This window comes from Podarcis raffonei, chromosome 5, assembly GCF_027172205.1.
Source record: "Podarcis raffonei isolate rPodRaf1 chromosome 5, rPodRaf1.pri, whole genome shotgun sequence".
Taxonomy (NCBI): domain Eukaryota; kingdom Metazoa; phylum Chordata; class Lepidosauria; order Squamata; family Lacertidae; genus Podarcis; species Podarcis raffonei.
In genome coordinates, this window is record NC_070606.1 from 78,698,247 (window position 1) to 78,720,078 (window position 21,832).

Here is a 21,832-nt window from a genome sequence, read left to right on the forward strand (position 1 = left end):
CCAAATTAAAACACGTACACATTTATTTATTTTTTAAATGCAAGCCCTCCTTCCTCCGTGTGCATTCTTGCAGGCTCCACAAAGTACGCCCAGCCGCTTCCTGGTCGGGGTTTTTTGCAGCGTGGAGGAGGGGCGGTTGCAGGCAGCAGCGGAAACCAGACATTACAGATAAGAGTGTGCAGCGCACAGCCGTCGGCAACTGTCTCTCTCTTTCTCGCGCGCGCGCTCGCTCGCTCGCTCTCCTCTGCTTCCCCCCCTTTGCACTGCAGTTGCATGAGGATTGGGGCGACGAGAATGCCACTGTGACGGAGGCGTGTGACAAGTCCCCATCTTTTTTTTCCTTTCCCCCCTTTTCTTTTTTTCTTTTTTTTTTGGGTGTTTTTTTCTCCTCCCAATTTCTTGGTCATCCTCTCTCGCGAATCCCCCACAATGCCTTGGTCGATCTGTCTACAATCTGATGGTTGCCTCTGGAAGGAAATGTGAGAGGTAAGAAGAGCGTGTTTTAATTTTATTTTTTAACCCCGCGCCTTTTTCTTCTCCTTCTTCTCTTTCATCATCGCCATCTGGCTTTCGACGATCGCGTTGTCGCCGTCGTGACATGTCGCCGATCCTTCAGGTTTTGGCAGATCGGGGCTAGAGGTGGTGGTAGTGGGGTTTTTAAAAATTTTTATTTAAACACCATGCTTTCCAAACAACACACCCGGTGGTGGCTAAAATAAGGAGAGGAGGGAGGAAGTGAGATTTTAAGAAGTGCAGGGATATTGTTCTACTCCCCCACCCCCTAGACACTTCAAGGCTTTCCGATCGCGCCTCAGAGATTTTTTTAATTTTTAATTTAAAAAGGAAGGGAGCAGGGGCTGCAGTTCTGCTTCGAGCAGCCGCTTCCTGCCCGTGCGTGCGCGCCTATATCGCTCTGCAGAGTCGTGCAGTTTTGCAGTCTTTTACGCACGTAACCAGACACACACACGGAGAGGGAGAGAGAGAGAGACAGGCGCGCGCGCGCGCACGGAAGCCTGGAGACACCGGCTTGAGCAGGTGCATGGAAAGGTCTCCCTCCCAATCACTCCTTGACCTTTCTTCCAAGCTTAAATTGCCCCCCTGAACTTGGCTGTGTGCTGCAATGCCCTCTTATTATAGACCGGGCACCGGCTCTCTCTCCTCCTCCTCCACGGGACTTTGACAACCCTCCCATTTCACAGCCCCAGCTACCTACCGCAAGCCATCATTGCCACAAGGTCCAGCAGGGTTTGAGGCTGGTTTCCTTGCAAGGTGTTTCCTCCCCATCCTGATTTTCGGGAAAGGGTAGTAGACTCACTCGCCCGCCAGTTCAGTCTCACTTTCCTTTTTGAAAAGTGGGCCAAATGTGTTTGCGGAGAGGTTAATTTCTCGCCTCCTGCACATAAATGGTGGGTGCCATCTCTGGCTGGGCTTCCTTTTATGGAAGGCGCTGTCATTTGGGATCTTTGGGCTTTTGCACAAGTTGGTAGGGCAGGAAACCCCCCTCCCCAAAGGGTGGGGAAGTTTTGTTTTGCTTTTATAAAATAAACAACACAAATTTCCCCAGCGCTCAACTGTACGTGGCACATAGTAACTGAAGTTTGATATATGCATGTTTGCCTTTATAAGGAATGAAATAGCATTTTAAAACCCATCCTATTGATTATATTTTAAATCCAGAAGTGTCTGTGAGAGAGACAGAGAGATCAGATTGTGTGTCCTTTAATGGGCAGGAATTTGTTAATAGCACTGCATCATGAGAAAACATTATGATTCAGGTTTCTCTAGGGGGATGTTAACTGTGGTGCAGTGTACAGTCTTGTCTCCAAAGTAGTTAACTGGCACAGGTAGGCAGAAAGAGCCAGTTCACTCCCTGGTAGATACAGAGCTTCTTAAATCCTAAAAGTGAATTGTTGGCAGACATGGGTTATTCCTAAAGTGATCAAAACTCTTAAGGGAATTTTTTTTTTAGAGAGAGAGAATCTGTGTGAGTTTATCAAAACTGTGCCATCTTAATTATAATTAATTAACTTTGTATACCTCCCTTCATCCAAAGGTCAGAGGGCAGTTCACAAGATAAATAATACATACTCATCTTGAGAATATATACATTATATATAATGTAATACTGAGTCTGTATATTCTATATTAGGAGAACATTAGTTTGCAGGTTTTTAGGCCTCTTCATCGGGCTTTCTGTATTCAACTTGTGTGGTTATATATACTGACTTTACAAATGTTTACATGTTTTGAGGAATCGTTATCAGTGTTTTAGATAGAGCTTGACTGTTCAGTTAGGAATATAATTCGAAGTCTCCAAGATACTCCTATTTCCTCTGGTGCTTGGCTGCGTATTGCAATTTTTTAAGCAGTACATCGCCAGGCAGGGCAAAGGAGAGCTATCTGTCAGTTCGCAAGGATTTTCACAACAGCTGAAAACCTTTCGATGTGGACGAAAAGTCATGTGGTCAATCATCTGAACATGTCCTAAAGACGGAAAGTGAAAACAGCCAGTATAATCGGTTAATTGTTGCAGTAGGGAAGATATGAATTCAGAGTTAGATGCGTGTGGGGGGAGGGAATGGTGTTGCTTAAGGGATTTTCAGTGGCCTGTATATAAAGGAGACTGAGCAATCCTGTTGCAAAATCTTACAACTGCCCCACCATGACTAAAGAGAACTTCAGGGAGTCTCATCCGAGCTCATACACCTGGGCAGCAGTGTCTGGAAATTACTTTGGGAAATACAGTTACAACTGCTCACATAGGGTGTTTTGGGATAAACACAGTGTCTTTGCGAGCGGATCTGATTTTGGAGGCATTTTGTTCCTTATGTTTATTTAGGCCTTGGTCCTATACCTTACTTACCCGGGAGTAAGTCCCATTGAACTCGGTGGGGCTTGCCTGTGAGTAGACATTTTAATAGGAGTAATTTGTCTACTCCAACTACAATAAACACATACCAAGGCTGTTGTCCTAGACTGCCTTTTCTGGGAATAAGCCCTATTGATTTACTTTTGAATAGACACCTATCCAGTTGTGCTGTGAGATTTCATAAATAGCAGAATAGTTAATGCTGCTGCAGAAATTGGTAGCGCTCCTTCACTTGCTAAGCATTTATGGCAAAAGGACTGATCAGGCTACCTAAGTAGCTGATAGAGACTTGCAGGCGTGCTGTTTCAAGGAAATGTGGCAAAATGTGTATGGAATGATCATAAAATTTTGATATAGGTCAAAGGTGAGAGAATAAAAGGTGGGTGGAGGAAGAGGGGGAAAGTGATAAAAGGACCGTGCACATTAATTATAGGTAGAAGATAAGCTGCGTGCTCTTCCTTTATTGTATCCGCATAAGAGGGTGCTTTTGTTGAAAAGCAGATTAAATTCTAGCCCTCTTCAAAAGCAGTGATAACAATTCAATATTGGCCTAATTTAGATATCTGGAGTGCTTTGTGGGCTTCTCTGATTCTTCCTTCCTTCCTTCTCCTCTGCCACCCCTGGCTTCTCATTTGCTTTCCCTTCTTCCCTTTTTTTGGTTAGCGACAAGGAGTTATAGTTTGCTGAAACATCTGACCCAGATTAACTATAGCAGGAGTGTGGAACCTGTGGCCTTCCCGATCTTGTGGGATGCCCAGCTCCCACCAGCCTCAAACAGCATGGCCAGTTGTTAGGGATGAAGCAACATCTGGAAGGCCCTCATCCCTGAACTTTGGCTCCTGGTCCTAGTTGACTTTCAAATCAGAATTTGAAACTGGGTTCCTGATCCTTGTTTTGAGGTGGTTGTGGGGAACGACCTTGTGCAGTGGTAACCAGAGGTAGCGTGGTTCAAATGTTGTGGTAGCTAGGAAAGGAGGGATTCATGTAGGAAGAGGAAGAAGGGCAATGGTGGAGCCTTGAAGCCCATCTCCCCCAACCATGGTTGAGCAATCAGCCCAAGGTGGTGACTGAACTAGACAATTGTCTCAAGGCCCAATTCAGAAGGGGAGTTTAATGGAAGTTTTTTTTTTTTAAAAAAAATGAATAAATATGTGGATGAGTGTGCTTATTTTTTTGTTCTTATGGTACCTCAAGATTTCGGAACACCTCATTGCAGCTCCGTGGCTAGAGTTTACAGAAGGCAGTCCTGTGTTTGAAGAAGCCGTCTACTTGACAGGCTGTCTGGTGCAAGCTCAGCTTAAAGGTGACAGAGGAGAACAAGAGTGGCATTGAAGTTGGCCATCAGGAGTCAGCAAGACAGATCAGGCACACAGGATATCAGATCATAGCCTTTCTGAAGACATCTGAAGGCAGCCCTGTTTAGGGAAGCTTTTAATGTTTGATGGACTATTGTATTTTAATATTTTGTTGGAAGCTGCCCAGAGTGGCTGGGGAAACCCAGCCAGATGGGCGGGGTATAAATAATTAATAATAATAATAATAATAATAATTATTATTATTATTATTTCCCACTGCTGTGCGGTGCATTGCATTTCAATTTAAATAATAGCAATTCTGAAAATTCACATCTATACCTATAAATCATCACATGCAAATTTCATGTAACATTTGCCCTGTTTTTGTGCAGATGACACATACTCCACCTTGCAATGCACAAACGATCCTTGACAGAAAAGAAATTCAAACTTGCGCCTCCCACATACTGATTCAGAGCTTACATCTCTGCACCACTCTCAAATTTCTGGGATAAAAGTATGCTTTTGCCTGTTGGTTCACGTTTACTGCATCTTCGAGAGGACCAGTGTGAGGCCCTAAGATTTTTTCAGCCGGTACCAGGGTGGGGGGAAATGTAGAAGACAATTGGAAAATCACAGTCACCTTCTTTCCTTGGCAACTCTAGAGAACGTATAAAACCAGGTTATCCTATAAATGTTCCAGGCACCCTAATTGGATTCCATTATTATTTAGAATTACTGTTTCTTCAGAGCACCTCTTTACGTATTCGCTGCTAAACAGTTCCTTCTTGAGTGATTAAGGCCAGAGTACCGTGCAATGGAGTGTTTCTGCGTTAAATCATTTTGATAAGGTTGAGAAGATCCTTGAAAATCCATTTCTTAAACAGGGTGTCGGAAGAAGAGATCAGTCATTTATTGTGTAAACCTAAGAGGGGCATTTTGCTGACCTTTTTCTTCTCATGCTGCAGATCATTATGCAACGTGTAACATCTCCACTGGCTTGAGTTCCTGAAGTGCTGGATAGACAGAGGCTTTGGGCCTTGTTTGTTGCGCGGGTTGCGAATTGTGTTTGCATGAGGGATGGAGCGATGCGATCCCTAAGTTTACAGGGCAATATATAAGTTCAATAAATAAATAAATTAATAATAATAATAATAATAATAATAATAATGATATATACAGATAGAACTGCCCAGTTCTATTGAGCATGTTTAGGATTATAGCAGTATAGGGCTCTGTATATTTGAAAAGTATTTCTTGGCTTCTATGAGGCACAGAGTTTAAGGCCAGGATCCTTAGAGCTGTGTCAAGAACGTACAGAAGTTTGAACATACCCACTGGAATTTTTTAATGTCACCTCCTTTTGAACAGCAGACTCGGCTGACTCCATAAGGCCATATTGCAAACAGGTTTTAAAAAGCATCTTTTTGCTTCAAAAGCCATTTCCCATGTGGTGGCTGTTTGAGGAGCTCAAGATGCTCACAGGCCCCTTTGGGTTGCAGAACTAGGTTTGGTAATCCTTCATATCTTGGCACTTTATAGCTGTGTTTGAAACTCTCATATATATATATATATATATATATATATATATATATATATGTATATGTATATGTATATGTATATATATATATATATATATATATATATATATATATATGTTTGCCAAATGGCATCTGAATCCTAGATTATGGTTGCCACAACAGAATGTCTAGGTGACTTTTGCAGTTGGAATTTTATTTTATTTTATTATTATTAATTTAATTTCTGTACCACTTTATATTTTAAAGAAAAAGTCTCCACATGGTTTACAACACATTAAAACATCAAATAAAACAACCCAGAATAAAACAAATTCAACCTTCAAGGAAAATATTTCAGACCCTTCTCTAAGTGACACTTTGCTTTCTCCATATTTATTTACCTACTTCATTTATATAGCTACCCCATAGAAGAGGTACTCCAGGAAGATGGTCTGGTGCAGTGGTTAGAGTGTCGGACTAGGACCTAGGAGATTGGGGTTCAAATCAGGAAGTTAACTGGGTGACCTTGGGCCAGTCACAGCCTCTTAACAGAGTTGTCGTTGGGATTAACTGCGGAGTGGGGTGGTGAACCATGTCCTCCTTAGAGGAAAAGTTGGGAAATAAATGCAATAAATAAGCTCTTCTGCTTACCTGCTTAAGAAACTTGGAGGGGCCAGCCAGATGGAGATGTCAGTCACCAACCTAGCCTCCAGAGATCTCCATGTGATCATAATTAGACCCGCGCCAGTAGCAAAACATGCCTGGCTCCTGGCTAATTTCTAACACTGACTTCAAGGTGGCACACATGGTACTTCTTCCCCCACTATCCAAGCCCTGTGAAGTGGGTTGTTTGAAATACTTTTCTTCCCACTTGTTGTCCCCAAGGAGATCAGCCCATCATGACCTAAAAACAACAACAACAACAACAACAATAATAGAAAAATGAGCAAGCATTGAGTGACATCCAAGGTTGGCGCACGATTGGCTCAAGGTTACCCAGTGAACTTCATGGCAGAGAAGCAATTTAAGCCCTAGTCTTGCACTCTAGTTTGGTCTTCCCCAACTTAGTCTCCTCCAGATGTTTTGGACTGCAACTCTTATCAGCCCCAGCCAGCATGGCTCATAGTCAGGGGTGATAGGAATTGATGTCGAGGAACATGGCGGGGGGAGGGCACTAGGTTGAGAGATGCTGCTCTAGATTCTGCATGCATTTAGCTATATGGATTACGGGTGTGTTGGTTCCCTGTTCTATTGCTTTTGAACATGGGGGGAAGGAGATAAGATGTTGGTGGTGCTGTTTCTTCGTTTTATCATTTCTTGTGTAATCCATCCTAAAAATATGCATATCGAGGGACACTTTGGTTTTATAAAATAAAATAAAAATAAGGTTTGCCGATCAGGTTTGCAAATGCTTACACGAACGTCACAGCTACATTTTCACACTGTGAAACAGGCTTGTGCATTTGTGTGAAACCTGGGCTTTCAGAGAATCCCACCTGCTGCGTCCTGCAATCTGTTTTGCAGCCATCCTAGGTTTGAAGTATCATTTCTCACATCGTGTTATCCAGTGGGCTCCGTGACCCTTTATTTATTCATTGCGCTTGCAGGTTGCTTCATCATAAAAAAAGTTTCCAGGGCATTCTTGCAACAGAACATGTGGCAAACAAGTATGCTTTCAAGCATGCTAGGTTTGTGAAGTTTCTCATGTGCTGAAACCCTTTGAGCAGCTCTTCCTTCCACAGTAATGTGGATGTCTCAACCCGCTTCCAAGGGTTAGACACTGTGTACAGGTGAAACTCAGAAAATTAGAATATCATGGAAAAGTTCATTTATTTCACTAATTCAGCTTAAAAGGTGAAACTAATATATGGAACTAATATACTTAATGAAGCACAGTAGACCAACACCAGCTGATGGCATTACTCCCCAAATCTCTTTTCTGATGAGAGCAGCTTTTGCATCTCATTTGGAAACCAAGGAGGAAGGAAGTCTGGAGGAAGAATGGGGAGGCACACAATGCCAGATGCTTGAAGTCCAGGGTGAAGTTTCCACTGTCTGTGTTGATTTGGGGAGCCATGTCATCAGCTGGTGTTGGTCCACTGTGCTTCATTAAGTCCAGGGTCAACACAGCCATCTACCAGGAGATTTTGGAGCACTTCATGCTTCCTTCCGCAGACGAGCTTTATGGGGATGCTGACTTCATTTTCCAGCAGGACTTTGGCACCTGCCCACACTGCCAAAAGTACCAAAACCTGGTACAGATGGTATATGACACCAGTTAAATTGGCAAAAATGTACAAAATCTGTAACAAATGTTGGAAATGTAAAGAGAAAGAGGGTACATTTATTCATATGTGGTGGGAGTGTAAGAAGGTGAAGGGGTTCTGGGAAATGATATATAATGAGTTAAAGAAAATGCTGAAATATAGCTTTGTAAAGAAACCAGAAACCTTCTTACTGGGAATAACTAAAAATGAAATAAATAAGAGAGACTGTAAACTCTTTCAGTACGCAATAACAGCAGCGAGAATATTGATGGCCCAAAAATGGAAACAAGAAGAACTACCGACTTTGGAAGAATGGAGAACAAAACTAACTGACTATGCAGAACTGGATAAATTAACTGGAAAAATCAGACTTCAAAGAGACCAGAAGTTCCTAGAGGACTGGGGAAAATTTAGAGAATATTTGAAAACTGTATGTGAGGAACAAACAACGCTAGTGTGTTTTAAAGAAGCTTTGTGAAATAATAAGGAATATTGCAAGAATGTAAATGAGGATAGAAAAATTTTACTTAAAGGCGATATTATAATTAAGGAATGTGAAGATAGAAATTTATCTACGGATGATTGTCAGAGGAGTTGAGGGAGGTTCAATAAGTCAAAATATGTGATTTGGCAAATTGTATGATTGGAGATATTATGGAAAAATTTAATAAAAAATTTATAAAAAAAAGTACCAAAAACTGCTTCAGTGCCCGTGAGATTACTGTGCTTGATTGGCCATGACCTGAACCCGATAGAGAATCTATGGGGCATTGCCAAGAGTCAGATGAGAGACATGAGACCGAGCAATGCAGAAGAGCTGAAGGCTGCTATTGAAGCTTCCTGGTCTTCCATAACACCTCAGCAGTGCCACAGGCTGATAGCATCCATGCCATGCCGCATTGAGGCAGTAATTGATGCAAAAGGGGTCCAAACCAAGTACTGAGTACATATGCATGCTTCTACTTCTCAGAGGTCCAATATTGCTCTATTTGCAGTCCTTGTTTTGCTGATTTCATTTAATATTCTAATTTTCTGAGATGGTTAATTTGGGGTTTTCATCAGCTGTACTCCATGATCATCACAATTATAACAAATAAAGGCTTGACATACCTCACTTTGCATGTCATGAGTCTATCTCATATATTAGTTTCACCTTTTAAGTCGAATTACTGGAATAAATGAACTTTTCCACGATATTCTAATTTTCTGAGTATCACCTGTATATAACCGAGCTAAGTGACATTGCCGCTGTGGTATGGATGTACTCCCATCCTCTTCAGCGAGAACGGGTTCATCAGATCAGTCGGTAGAGCATGAGACTCTTCATCTCAGGGTCGTGGGTTCAAGACACACGTTGGGCAAAAGATTATTGCAAGGGGTGGGATTAGATTAACCTTGTGGTCTGTTCCAACTCTACAGTTCTGTGATTCTATGGCACAGTGTGAATTGGGCTTTTAGCGACATGGGTCAATCTTCATTTGATATGGCACAAATAAGGGCGGGGGGGGGGGAATCTCAGCCTCATTTTTGTGCATAAGAAAGGCTACCTGACTTAGTGAAATCCTATTATTATTATTGGTGATAATACTAATTATTAGATTTTTAAAGAAATGAAATACTGTACAAGACCAGTTTCATACACAAACACATTCAAATACACACTTGTTATTATCTAGCCTCTACCAGCAGGTCCCAGGGAGGGTTGCAGCATTTTATAATGCAGAATAAAAATAGTTAAAGCAAATTACAGTCGCAGGAATCATGCTATTATATAAAATATTAGTCACCTATAATCCAAAAATAACATAATAGCGTATCTGCAATGAGAAGGATGTCCCATTGAGTTCATTGAGACTTAACTCCCATGTGAATGCCTATTACGACTGCAGCCTCAGGTAGCATTCCTGCAGCAAGGATCCCTGTTGGGATGAGTGGCTTAGGATCCAGTGGATCTCCCGGCACAGCTGAGCTACATTGGCTTAACTCCTGCACCTTCAGCTCAGCCGGACATAGAATAAAAAAATGCCAGCATATCTCCTCCCTCCCAGCTGAGCTTGGTGGATGTTGAGTGTAACTTTATGCTGGCTTAATTGGCACTGGCTTGCTCTAAGGCAGCTTCTTGTGTATAGAATTTCTCCCTCAATGACAGAGCGACTTTTGAATTTTTTGCAAATTGGCTTTGGACAGTTTTGTTATTGATGATGTTTGTGGATGGGCATGGGAAAAGCAGCTCATAGCCTATGCACAGGAATGTGATCTGGTGGCCTGAGAAACTCAAAAGCAATGGCATCCCCTTATTTCTGGAACTGATTGTTTACTTCTAGCTATGGCCTGAATAAGTGGACTGGGAGGGGATGGGAAAGCTCCATCAGGGGTGTGCAAATATTGCAGGACTGTCCAAATTACTAGGAGCTGTGTTGTTTTGCTTTTCAGTACGTGGACAGTTTGTGAAGCAGCATTAACTAATAACAGCCTTACTGTGGCTACTATTTTGGGTTTCTGGGAGCAGACTTGATTTATGGATTGAAACTCAGTTTATATGGATTGAAATATGAGCTGCTCAGAAGGGATGCATTATTGCACAGAGCAGACTGTGGCTAAAAGGAGACTTGCAAAGAAAAGCTGCATTGCTTTCTTCTCTGGTGTATGGCATTAGCCGCCATTACATCGGCTGCCTGTGTAAATATACCTCTGGATTTCTGTTTTTTATATGCTCAGATGTAAAAGCTTCTGTTGTGAAATTTAATAGAGAGGTAGCAGGAAAATGTAGCAAATAACCCCTGTGATTAGGTAGACAGGCCTTAACGCCTCCTGATGACTAGAATAGCTAGTTCATTTCTCCACCACTATCATTCTCCTGAGGAGAAATAGAAGGTGAAAAAATGGAATAAAAATACATTTTAGGTTAAAAGTTGTTGCCACCATAAGTATTTGTTCTCCAGAGCTTATCTTATATGTACTTTTTTCTTGTGTGTCAAAATCAAAATCTTATGGTATTTACATTAAATTAAAAACTATGTTTTCCAAAGATCATTATTACATGGGAGTCAAGTTTTGCTCTGCAAAATATCTTTGGTGATTTGTGCTGCTGGACGTTGTCCCTTAAAACTGTGTCATATCATTTGCATACAATTGGTCACCGTTCAGCTGGTGCAGTCTAACTCGAATGATTCCTCATTTCCTTTCATCAATTCTGCCCTGCAGCTGAGATGCAGGAGATGACTTGCATATTCTCACCTTTACCGAGTTAGAAACCTTATTTTTGTAACAATTAAATAATTTGGCAAACTCAGGCGGTTTCCTTGTGAGAGCCGCAATGAACTGGAATCTGTCTGTTCTTTTATTGCCATTAAGGACACTGGGACTTTGTTCCGCTAGCAACCTGGAACAATATTTCTCCTTCATGTCATGTGGAAGAGCAGAAACCAAGCAAATATCCTGTTCACTCTTCGGTTGTGTTTGGAAGTAGCACCAACCATGGTTTAATGTTCAGTGGTCCAAATCTTGGACTTGTGTACTCCTCCCTCCTTAATAAATAAGGCTTAATAAATAAAAACCCATGCTATAGCAGCAACAGTCACGTGGACAGAGAAATCAGTCCATTAAGGTCTCAAGTATTTAAAAAACATGCCCACCTCATTCGTGTGATTCTATTGCCACACTCACATGCACATGTCTAATAGTGCGGCCACGAAGTTTATAACCATTCAGAGTCAATAATGCCACAGTTCCTGGCTTCATTTCCCCTCCTGGCACATGACAGACTATTTCATAATCACAGGGGTTGTATTTGTCCCCTACTCTGGTGCAGCCATGGAGAAATCTGGGGCTTCTCCTTCCATTTTCGATGAACCCAATGTGTCACTTGAACCCTCAACCTGGTTTAACTATGGTTAGTTGAAACAAACGAGCTTCGTAAACGATGGCTTGACGTTTTCATGCTTCAAGAAACCGCAGTTAAAGATTAGCAACAAGTTTCTGTGGGTTTGGGCAACACAGCAAGCTGCAGCTAATACAAAATGGAAGTGAGTTTGAATGCCTCCTAGCAGCTGTTCTGGAGGAAGAGGAGGAGACGGGAGACTGCACATGGCTGAGGCTCCCTGTAGCGCCCTCTCATTACATCTGAATGAGGCCATTACTTTTCAGGGGGGAGTATCACACCATTTCTTTTATGTTCCTCTGTGTGTGTATGTATAAACATGGTTTGCCCATCAGCATATCAATTGCCTGTTTCTTGTGCATATCTGTGTAGATATTACAGTGAGTGCTCAAAAATGGATGAATGTTGTTGTTCACACATGAATGCAGGCAATCCCAGACAAATTTTGCAAATGTCTGACATTTCAGAAACATGCTGGTAGATGCTGGCAGGCACCTAGATGCTGATTGTCAGCATTTGCTTTTCATGTCCCAAAAGTGAGACAATAGTTTCTCCCCAGGCACAGCATAATTCATCTGGGGGTGAGTCTTAATATTTGCACATAAATCCAGTATTCGTCAAATTTTGGACACTCACTAAGATACATTATTCATTTAGAACCTACTTGGTTATGCTAGAGATAAATTGGTAATCGACAAATTCAAGACCCTTTTTGATTTTTTAAAAACTAAGGACCAATTTACATTTTGCAAGAAGGCTGGACTCAGTGTGGTCTCAAAGCAGCCTGAGAATGGATAGCTTCGTACTTTCCCATTGGTAGTCGTAGTCGTATGTTCATCATCTACCATGAACAATGGAATCTGCCGCTATATCAGTACACAAACAGCAGTTCTCCATAGTAACCTGACCCTCTTGGGTAAAATATCACGGAGCCCTTTGAGAACATGCAAATTGTCCCCAAACCATGGTTTGTAGTTTGTGGATCATGGTTTGTGGGTTATGTTGCAGTCTCTGAAGACTTGTACTGTCTGTGTTATGGACATTTGCCACAATCTATTTATCTAGGCAAATTTCTTAATATTTTCATTTCTTTTTGTTTCTTGTATTTTTTAAATGTTTTGACTGACAGTGTATATATATCGCTTGCCTCAAAAAAGAGTCGTTTCAGGTTTCAGAATATAACCATTCATTAATTTAGCGCCAGGTTAATTAAAGCAACCTATCTGTAGACTGCACTACTTTTAAAAAATAAGTGTGCTCTTTTATCTTACTGCAACACATTTTCTGTACTGCGTATAAAGACACTTTGTTTCTAGAATTTCAGACTTCCATGTGCCAGAAGTTAAATAGAGTCTTAAGTTTTGTTTGCTTAGCTCACTGAGAATAACAAAGTAATAAGTCACATGCCTTAGATCTGCCATAGATTTGACAAAGTAATATCAACGTTTAGACGGTGTCCCTGTCGTTTTCCTGAAAGATAAATAAAATATTATTAAAAATGTACCCTAAGTGCCCTTGTTAATCCTGTGCTGAGTTGACCTCAAAAGAGTTTGATGGAAGTGTAGCTCATTGCTGAGCCTAAGTCTGTATGCACTTCTGCTGGCAATGATGGTCAACAGGTTTTTGTCTCTTGTAAATGTAACTCCCAACTCATCAGCACATTTGCTTAGAGAAATGGGTGTGGAACCTGCATCCCTCCAGATGTGGTTGGATTCCCAGTGCCAATCAACCTCAGTCAGCATGCCCAGTGGGTAGAGATGATGACAGCTACAGTCCACCAACATCTTGAGAACCACAGACTCACCACTCCCTGGCTAATCCCCATGTCATTTCAGGGGAAAGCCCTTTGTGATTCCACTGATTAACCTGTGCTTAATTTTCCTTTAGAAAATTACAGTTGTTTCATGTTGTGCTAAATATGGAAGAACACAACCAGATGTAAGCCTGAGCTCTTCAGAGAGGTCCTGGTGTTCCTCATCCATTGCTGATATTTAGATACTAACACTGATTGTCATGGGAGTTGTTCTTATTTTACAGTGTTCAATACGGATTGTGTTTGGCATAATTTGTTGCATTCCTTCTGTCTTCCTCCTTTTCTAGAGCTGGGACCTTCCTGCACTTACCAATTTAGTTGCTTTTTCCTTTTCTTTCTTGCTTTTCTGAGGGAGGTGGGGATTTTTGGCATGCTGCCACACGGTGCTGTCATTATTCAGCTAGTATTCCGGAACAGTGTACCAGAAAAAGGCCTTTTCTCCTACTGCAAAAGATCCGCCTTTTGTGAAAGATCCAGAATGGATCCTCAACCTTTTCATTTGTGGAGGGGATTGGGTGGGTGAGCATAGTTTGGGAAACATTTGTTTTCTGCCACTTACCTTTGAATGGTGTGAGCCTCCCAGTTTATGAGCTTGGTTCAGAGGAGAATTATGGCAGATGGAGAGGATGGTACTGAGGCAAAGTTCTGCTAATGACAGCAATAATTAGCTGCAGAAAAAAAATATTCATCGCAATAACCATGTTATCCATAGTTCTTGCGGATATGCAGTTCCTCTTCTAATCTATACTCCCACAAGATTAGAATTCTGGACTATTGTGCTTCAATTTCATACACACATGTTCGTAACTCTCTTTTTTGTTATAATTTTTATTAAATTTCTGTTTTACATTTTATAATATTCACTTAAAATATCAATGACTTCCCTTCCTCTCTTTCCATGGTTCATTTTGCACAACATAAATCCCTGCATATTTTATATAAACTAAACCATTCGATATTCTGTTATAACATCCATCAAAACTTATTTACACTGTTGAATTTATCTTAATGCTGCCCGTATATTCAGATATACACAATTTCCCTCCATATAGTCAATAAACATTTTCCAATCTTCCTTAAACGTATGTTTTTCTTGTTCTCTTATTCTATATGTTAGGTCTGCAAGCTGCACATTTTTCATCAGTTTAAGTTGCCATTCTTCTTTGGTTGGGGCCTCGTTCGTTTTCCATTTTTGGCTAACAAAACACGAGCTGCAGTAGTGGCATACATAAATAGCCTTTTTTGACACCTGGAAATTTCCATCTGCGTTAATCCCCAACAAAAAGGACTCTTTTTTTTAAAAAAAAGTACTTTAAAACACATTTTTCAGCACATTATAAATTATTTCCCAATACTCTCTTACCCTTTTACAGGTCCACCACATATGATAGAACATACCCTCAGTCTCATTACATCTCCAACACTTACCTGATTCAGACTTACCAATCTTAGCAAGTCTCATCAGAGTTAGATACCATCTGTAAATCATTTTCAGGTAGTTCTCCTTCAAGGAATAACATGTTGTAAATTTCAGATCACTCTTCCAAAGTTTTTCCAAAGATGAAAATCTATATCGTGTCCTATATCTATAGCCCAGTGTGTCAACATGTTCATAACTGGAGGAACCCAAGGATGTGTATGGAGCGTGACAACCACCACAGAACCTCTCTCAATTTGGGCACAACCTGCCATTAGTGTTGAAAAGAAAACCCTGCACTCTCTCATAACAGCGACACACGACCAAAGGTGCAGACAGTCAGCTTCAAATTCACTCCTAACTATGCCAGAGCAAACAGCAGCTATTCCACTATTAAAAGTGGAAAAGCAATGTTTCCTGCTGAATCTCCATTGGATGAATGTTCAGCAGGATGCCGCAAACTTTGGATATTACGCGGTGTAACTGCACTGAGTACCCTAGATTAGAAATAGCTTAAAACTAGGTACTTTTCAAGGGTTTGCCTTTTATTTTTCTTAAGGAGAGAGAGAAAAGAATCAAATGACATTTGGTTATGTTTTTAAACACTTAATGCACAGTCACTCAAGCAATAGATGGAAGCAGGTAAAGACAATTAAAAATTTCAAGGTTTGACTTTATATAGAGGGAGAACATGGTAGAACCATTGTTATCTTCATTCAATAAATCTTGGCAAGGAGGAAAATAATATTGTAAGGGCATAATAACATAGGACAGAAAGGGGGAGAGTTATTCCTTTTTTTGTTTACCTTGGCCTTGAGCTGCTCTGACTTGACAAGTTAATGTTTGCATAATCAATGCATCCCATAATTTTTATATCCACTTGTTCTGCAAGGACAGGATGGACTCTTCCCACTCATACCTACTGGGAATGTCAGTAGTGCAGCCGGTAGCAATCTGAAAAAATAATATTCTGCGTGCATACGGAAGATTGTCCAAACTGTTTAATTCAACAAATTGCTTTCTAGATGATCCTTAAGGATACGTCATGTAAAGATGAGATCCACTTACGTTATTGTCACATGCTGACAATATAACATTTTGCTTTCCTCTGTATCCTATAGTTTAGAAGTTGGATTTAATTACCAGTTGGAACGTCTGTCTGATGCAATGCCAGTAGTGATGTTAATGGAGATTATTTAATTATATAATAAAGGGAGGGGTTGCCTGAAGTGCGAAAATGCAGAAGGCCAAGGTTGAGTGCCAAGTGCTTACGGAAGGCATGCAGGCAGGAAATATTTGGGTAGGGAAAGTTTGTACAATGCTAGCTTGGAAGAGCGGCTCACGTGGTTTCATTGCTTCACGATAGGTTCCAGTGTTATGTTTGCACATGTCGCTGAAGAGAAGTCATAATTTCCTTTTTAGCCTGTGGAGAAGTGTCACTGCCAGGCTTGTAAACAGCTAGTGATCTGAGTACGTATGAGTTCATAAGAAGAGCTTGCTGAATCAGACCAGAGGACTCATCTAGTCCAGCATCCTGGTGGTCAACCAGATGCCTGTGCGAAGCAGGACTGGAGCACAGCAGCACCCTCTCATCCTGTGGTTTCTAAAAACTGGCATTCAGATGGATACCACCTCCGACAGTGAAGGTGATGGCTGTGTTCCTCTCCTCCATGATTTTGTCCATTTCTCTTTTAAAGCCATCTTTAACGTGGGTGGCGCTGTACAAGTGCTTTAAACGTTTGATGTGGAGGTGAGCAATGTGTGCTGATGATGCAAAGATTTATCTTGTCGTGCTGGAGCAGCTCAAGCCCCAAGCAGACCAGGGGGATTCATCAGGCAGCTCAGGTAGGTGATGTCCCTGCAGAACCTAGAGACATTTTACTCCACAGTGGGCACATCACATCAAGTAACATCACAGGTGCTTGTGGGAATCAGTCATAGCTCTAGCAGGTTTGGGCATGGTCTCACAATTGCTTTGCAAAATAGAAGCGGGCAAGGAGAACATTCAACAAAGTGTTCCTGTCTGGGGTTGTTTGACCAAGAAGAGGAAAAACTGCAGTACCTTGGTTTCTGCGCACTCCTTTGGAGCTTGGCCCTTGGGCTTAAAAATAAACCCATTTTGCGTTAGGTGTGGAAGGGAAGCCTTGCTTTCATAAGGGAAATAATTTACGTAGGAACTGCAGCACTTGATTTTCTATTAAATGTGAACACTTTTGTGAAGATAGAAGAACATGCTAAGAGCATTGGATAACTCGGCTATAAATAGTTTCTCCTTTTATTATAACAATAGATATGCCTTTGCTGCGTAAAGTGAGGAGGCAAGTGACGCCTACAAGCTCAGATCTGGAAGAAAATCTAGTTCTTTCTCTTAATAAAACTGCTGCAGGAGAAGGAAAAGTTATTTGAATTAATTGCATCTGGGTGCTTCATAGGTTGTGTATTGTTTTCCAGGGGAGATGCTGCAGAATATCAGAAGTCTGGTGACTCAGGCAGACTTTCTGGGAAAAAAGAATGCTATTTTTGAAGCAACCGTACCTGGGTTTGCTGTAAAAAGTCTACTTTTCTTGTTTAATATTATTTGACTAAATAACTCTTACAACAACCCTGTAGAGGAAGCCATCATTATTATCCAATAGGTACAAGAGTGGCGAGGTACAGCTGAGTGTCTTCGTGCCTCAGTTATTAGACTACAAGGTGTGCTGGCAACTGTGGCTTTTTGGCCTGGTTCACATGTAACAAGAAACCACAGTTTCCTACCGTGTGAAAGAGCTGCAGCAAATCTTGGGCTCACGTTCCTCTCTCCACTCTTGTGGTATCCCATTGCATGTGACCTTGGATAACTGTGGTTGGTTTATACCATGGTTAGAGAGAACAAGCCAGGATCTGGAACTATGGTTTATTCCTAGTGTAATTTCATTAACTGGAGTTTAAATCAGCTCTCCCCAGCTGGGTGCCCCCCATATGTTTTTGGATTAAAACTCCCAGCTGCCTCGGTCCCTGACCATTGGTCCTGTTAGCTAGGGATGATGGGAGTTGTAGTCCAAAAACAGCTGGAGGGCCAAGTTTGGCCACCACTGGCATAGGCAGTGGTCAGGGCTAATGCAGCTGTAGTCCAGAACATATGGAGGGGGAAGGCTGGTTAAAACCAACCAACCAACCACAGTTTCTTGTGTTTGTGCTTCACAGGGAACTGTTGTTTGTTTCTGATCTCCAATGGTAGACTGGGGAAGGGTGAATCCAAGCTTTATTGCAGCACATGAAACCAAATTCCACTTATATCTGAACTAGTCAGATGCTGCTCACTAATGTTCTCTAACTCAGTGTTGTGGCATGACTGAGACGCTGACTAGTTCATGCTTGTCTACATAGTGCTTTCTTGTTCCTGGATCAAAAAATTACCAAATTGTCCTCCTGCTGCTAGTGAACTCCGAGCGTTATAGAATTGCAGGAGGGGAAATATTCCACATTGAGCTCTGGAAAGTCATCTCCCAGCTACACACCATTAAGTACAGGATTAACCTCACATAAGTGGTCCCAGGACAGCAGATCTCTGAAATGTACCTTTCCTCACATATGCGATTTGTGCTATTAACTTATTGTGAATGTGCAATTGGGTTTTCTGAAAGCAGCGTTTAGATAAATTGCCATTGCTGTGTTCTACATTCCATAATGGTAAATTGCTTAAGTTATACATCTGCAAATGTTGCCTTTGTAATATATATATGAAAGACGTGCCACCTTTACTTCTGATTCAGGTCCTTGGGGCCTTTTGTTAATTTACATTTAGGTTTTAAAGCAATTTTATACTTGACTCATCTTTCCACGGCCCTTTTCTTCCGTATGGGTTGTTAAATATTTATTGTTTCAGCCAATAAAGCTATAACACCACCCAGCAGGTATTACATGAGGGAGGAGTGGAATCCTATGTGTTAGAGCGACTCATATGTGCTTTCAGAAGGAAGAGTTATACATTTTCCAAAAAGCTTTAAGGATCAGCTTCCTTGCCTGCTACTTTAATCCGGTACCAGTGGAAATCAGCATATTCCAACAAACTTTGGCCTGGCTTTGTGTGAATAATAACTGTGTCATTAAACCTTCTATCATCAAAAGCTTCCTATCATCATAGTCTCATCGTAAGCCTTTCACAAATAAAGATTACAGCCTCCCTGAGTATATCTTCATGGGTTTTGTTGGGTCTATAAATGGCTAATAAGCCTGATCCTTGTCCAAAATGTCCTGCTACAAATTGGGTGCATGATAGCGGAATTACAGGATAAGTCAGGTCATCCTCTACAAAAATTCCATTGCGAGCCCTCGCAGATTTGCATCTTATCCTTAGCTCCACACATCTCAGCTTCATCCTAGACAGTTTGCTTTCCTCATGTTTGCTCATTTGTCTGCTGTACCCACATCTGAAAAAAGGGAAACCTTCCTGATGATCTAATATTGTGCAGGCAGATAGAGTGTTCTGTTCTCTGTCTCCCCATATAGTCCCCAGTATATCCCCAAAAGCCGTTTCAGAGGTTTGGGAAGGGGCTATCTCACATCATGGGACTGTGTCATCCAGAACTACAATGGGACTAAGGGATGGACTTTGTACTCCACCGGTGCAACATTTTCCCACTGCTTTTTCAGTGGTTCTCCCATCCCACTGCAGGCCTGAATGACATAGTTCAGGATATCTGGTAGGGACCACAAAGCCGCTGGGGAGGTTTTTTTTGGGGGGGGAGGGTAGGGGCGATTTTCAGGCAAGTGCAAGAGAGAGGAGGGGACAGGAAAGATCAGTTGTGCAAGCTGCTTTCTGTTCATGCAACATTGGATGCAATGCTATAAGAACAACGTACAATGGAACCTCGGTTGTCGAACATAATCTGTTCCGGAAGACGGTTTGACTTCCGAAATGTTCAGCTACCGAGGCACAATGGGCAGTCGGCAGTTTCAATAGAGAAAAGCGCCTTGGAAGCCGTTCGACTTCCGAGGCATGTTCGAAAACGCGAGCGTTCTCTTCTGGGTTTTCGGCATCCGGGTTCCAAATCGTTCGGCTTCCGAGACGCTCGAAAACCGAGGTATTACATTTCTTTGGGAGATTGTGCAATTTCCTGGCAAGGGCCAGGAGTATTTTATCTGTGACTGGCCATAATATGGCAGGGATTAGGATTAGAAGGTGGTTTCCTCCCAGGGTTATATCCAATTATGTGATACTCAGAGTAGACTCATTGAAATTAGTGGTCATGATTAACTTAAGTCCATTTATTTCAGTAGGGGTAAGCATTACTTAGTTGTATAGAACCCTAACTCTAATACTCAATACTCCTAAGAGAGTATTGTTGCTGCTCATTAATTGGGCAGATGTTTTTTAGTAAACAGTTTACAATGGTACCTTGGGTTACATACGCTTCAGGTTACAGACTCTGCTAACCCAGAAATATTATCTTGGGTTAAGAATTTTGCTTCAGGATGAGAACAGAAATCATGTGGCGGCAGCGGGAGGCCCCATTAGTGGTAGTGCTTCAGGTTAAAAACAGTTTCAGGTTAAGAACGGACCTCCGGAACGAATTAAGTACTTAACCCAAGTTACCACTGTATTTGATTTTATGTGATTTTATGATTTATTAATTCTTTTGGCATTGCTTTATTGTGTGGGGGGGTTGCCTTCAAAGTTGGGGTAGAAATCCTTTAAATAATAAACAACAAACATTTATTATTTTGAGCAATTTGATGGAATTTAAAAGCAAGTTCATCAGACCTGACTTGTATACAACATTACTGCAAAATGTTGAGTTTTTCAGCTGCATGTATCATAATGCAGATGCAACAACGGTGCTGTGTAATTCTTGATCCATGACTCTGAATTGTAGTAAACTTGAATCGCTTAATCCCACATCCATCACAGTAGAGGCCGGGAACTTCTCTTGGCATTCCCAGCGACTTGTGTACAGCCACTGTGATTTTCCCTCTGCTTTTTCACTTTGAACAATATCTGCTCCCATGGCATATCACAAAGCTGCTTTTGAAACTACTCCTGAGTTTCAAAACGATTTGCAAAACACATAGTGTTTGTGACACCTAGGACCTTGTGTTTGAGGGACGCACATCTAAATTTGAATTGGGGCTGAGGTGCTAGTTTTAATTCTTTGGATCCTGACTGTAATATGCAACTCTCCACTAAGTCACTCATAGGTCCACTGTGAAGTAAGCACCAGAAGTTAGCACATGCTCCTTACTAAGTGTGCATTGCAGAAACAAAAATTCTGAAACTCAGTATCATGAAAACATCGACTTGCACAAGTTTCCATTGCAGATAATGGGTAGTTAAATTAGTATGCATTGAAAAAGCCTCCAAGACTGTTAGTCCTTGTTAGTGTTTCCATAGTAATGATATTATGGCTGCTGAGACATGTTTGCAGTTTCCCCAAACTTATTATAATTACATCGAGTGACAATAACAGATTGGAAAGGGTGCGATGTTATTTTTAACAACTAATTTGAACCACAATTGGAAGTAAGCTTCTCAAAACACTTAAATACTCCAAGGAAGAGTATCCAAGCACTTGGATTCACCCAAGTAAGAGAAGTGACCGGAATAGTTTAAACACTTGTAAGTGTTGGATTATTTCTGGCTGCATGTGCAGAATATCACTGATCCAAAATAATTTGTTGGGCACCCAAAATCTTCAGGTTACCCAGAAATTCTGCTGCTAGGTGTCTGAATTCCCATCAATGACTCAAATGGTAAAGCATTCTCTTCTACCCGGACTGTGCCAATTCAGG

The 21,832-nt window shown here is 41.3% G+C and overlaps 1 protein-coding gene and 1 long non-coding RNA gene across 14 annotated transcripts in view; one reads left to right on the plus strand and one right to left on the minus strand.

Annotated features, from left to right (window-relative positions):
- Nucleotides 1-55: 55 nt before the first annotated feature.
- MBNL1 (muscleblind like splicing regulator 1) overlaps nucleotides 56-21,832 on the plus strand; it is a 179,194-nt gene continuing 157,417 nt past the window's right edge. For 4 of the 13 annotated variants that reach the window (XM_053390304.1, XM_053390305.1, XM_053390306.1 and 1 more), the window contains exon 1: nucleotides 56-486. The gene's annotated coding sequence lies outside the window, so the exon portion shown is untranslated. The remainder of the gene's footprint in view (nucleotides 487-21,832) is intronic. The other 9 variants (XM_053390298.1, XM_053390296.1, XM_053390300.1 and 6 more) reach the window with 4 other exon arrangements.
- LOC128414674 (uncharacterized) lies at nucleotides 663-1,430 on the minus strand. The gene is made up of 2 exons (XR_008330705.1): nucleotides 1,214-1,430; nucleotides 663-710 (listed from the first exon to the last, which is right to left on the minus strand). It is a non-coding gene; the product is annotated as an uncharacterized LOC128414674 (long non-coding RNA).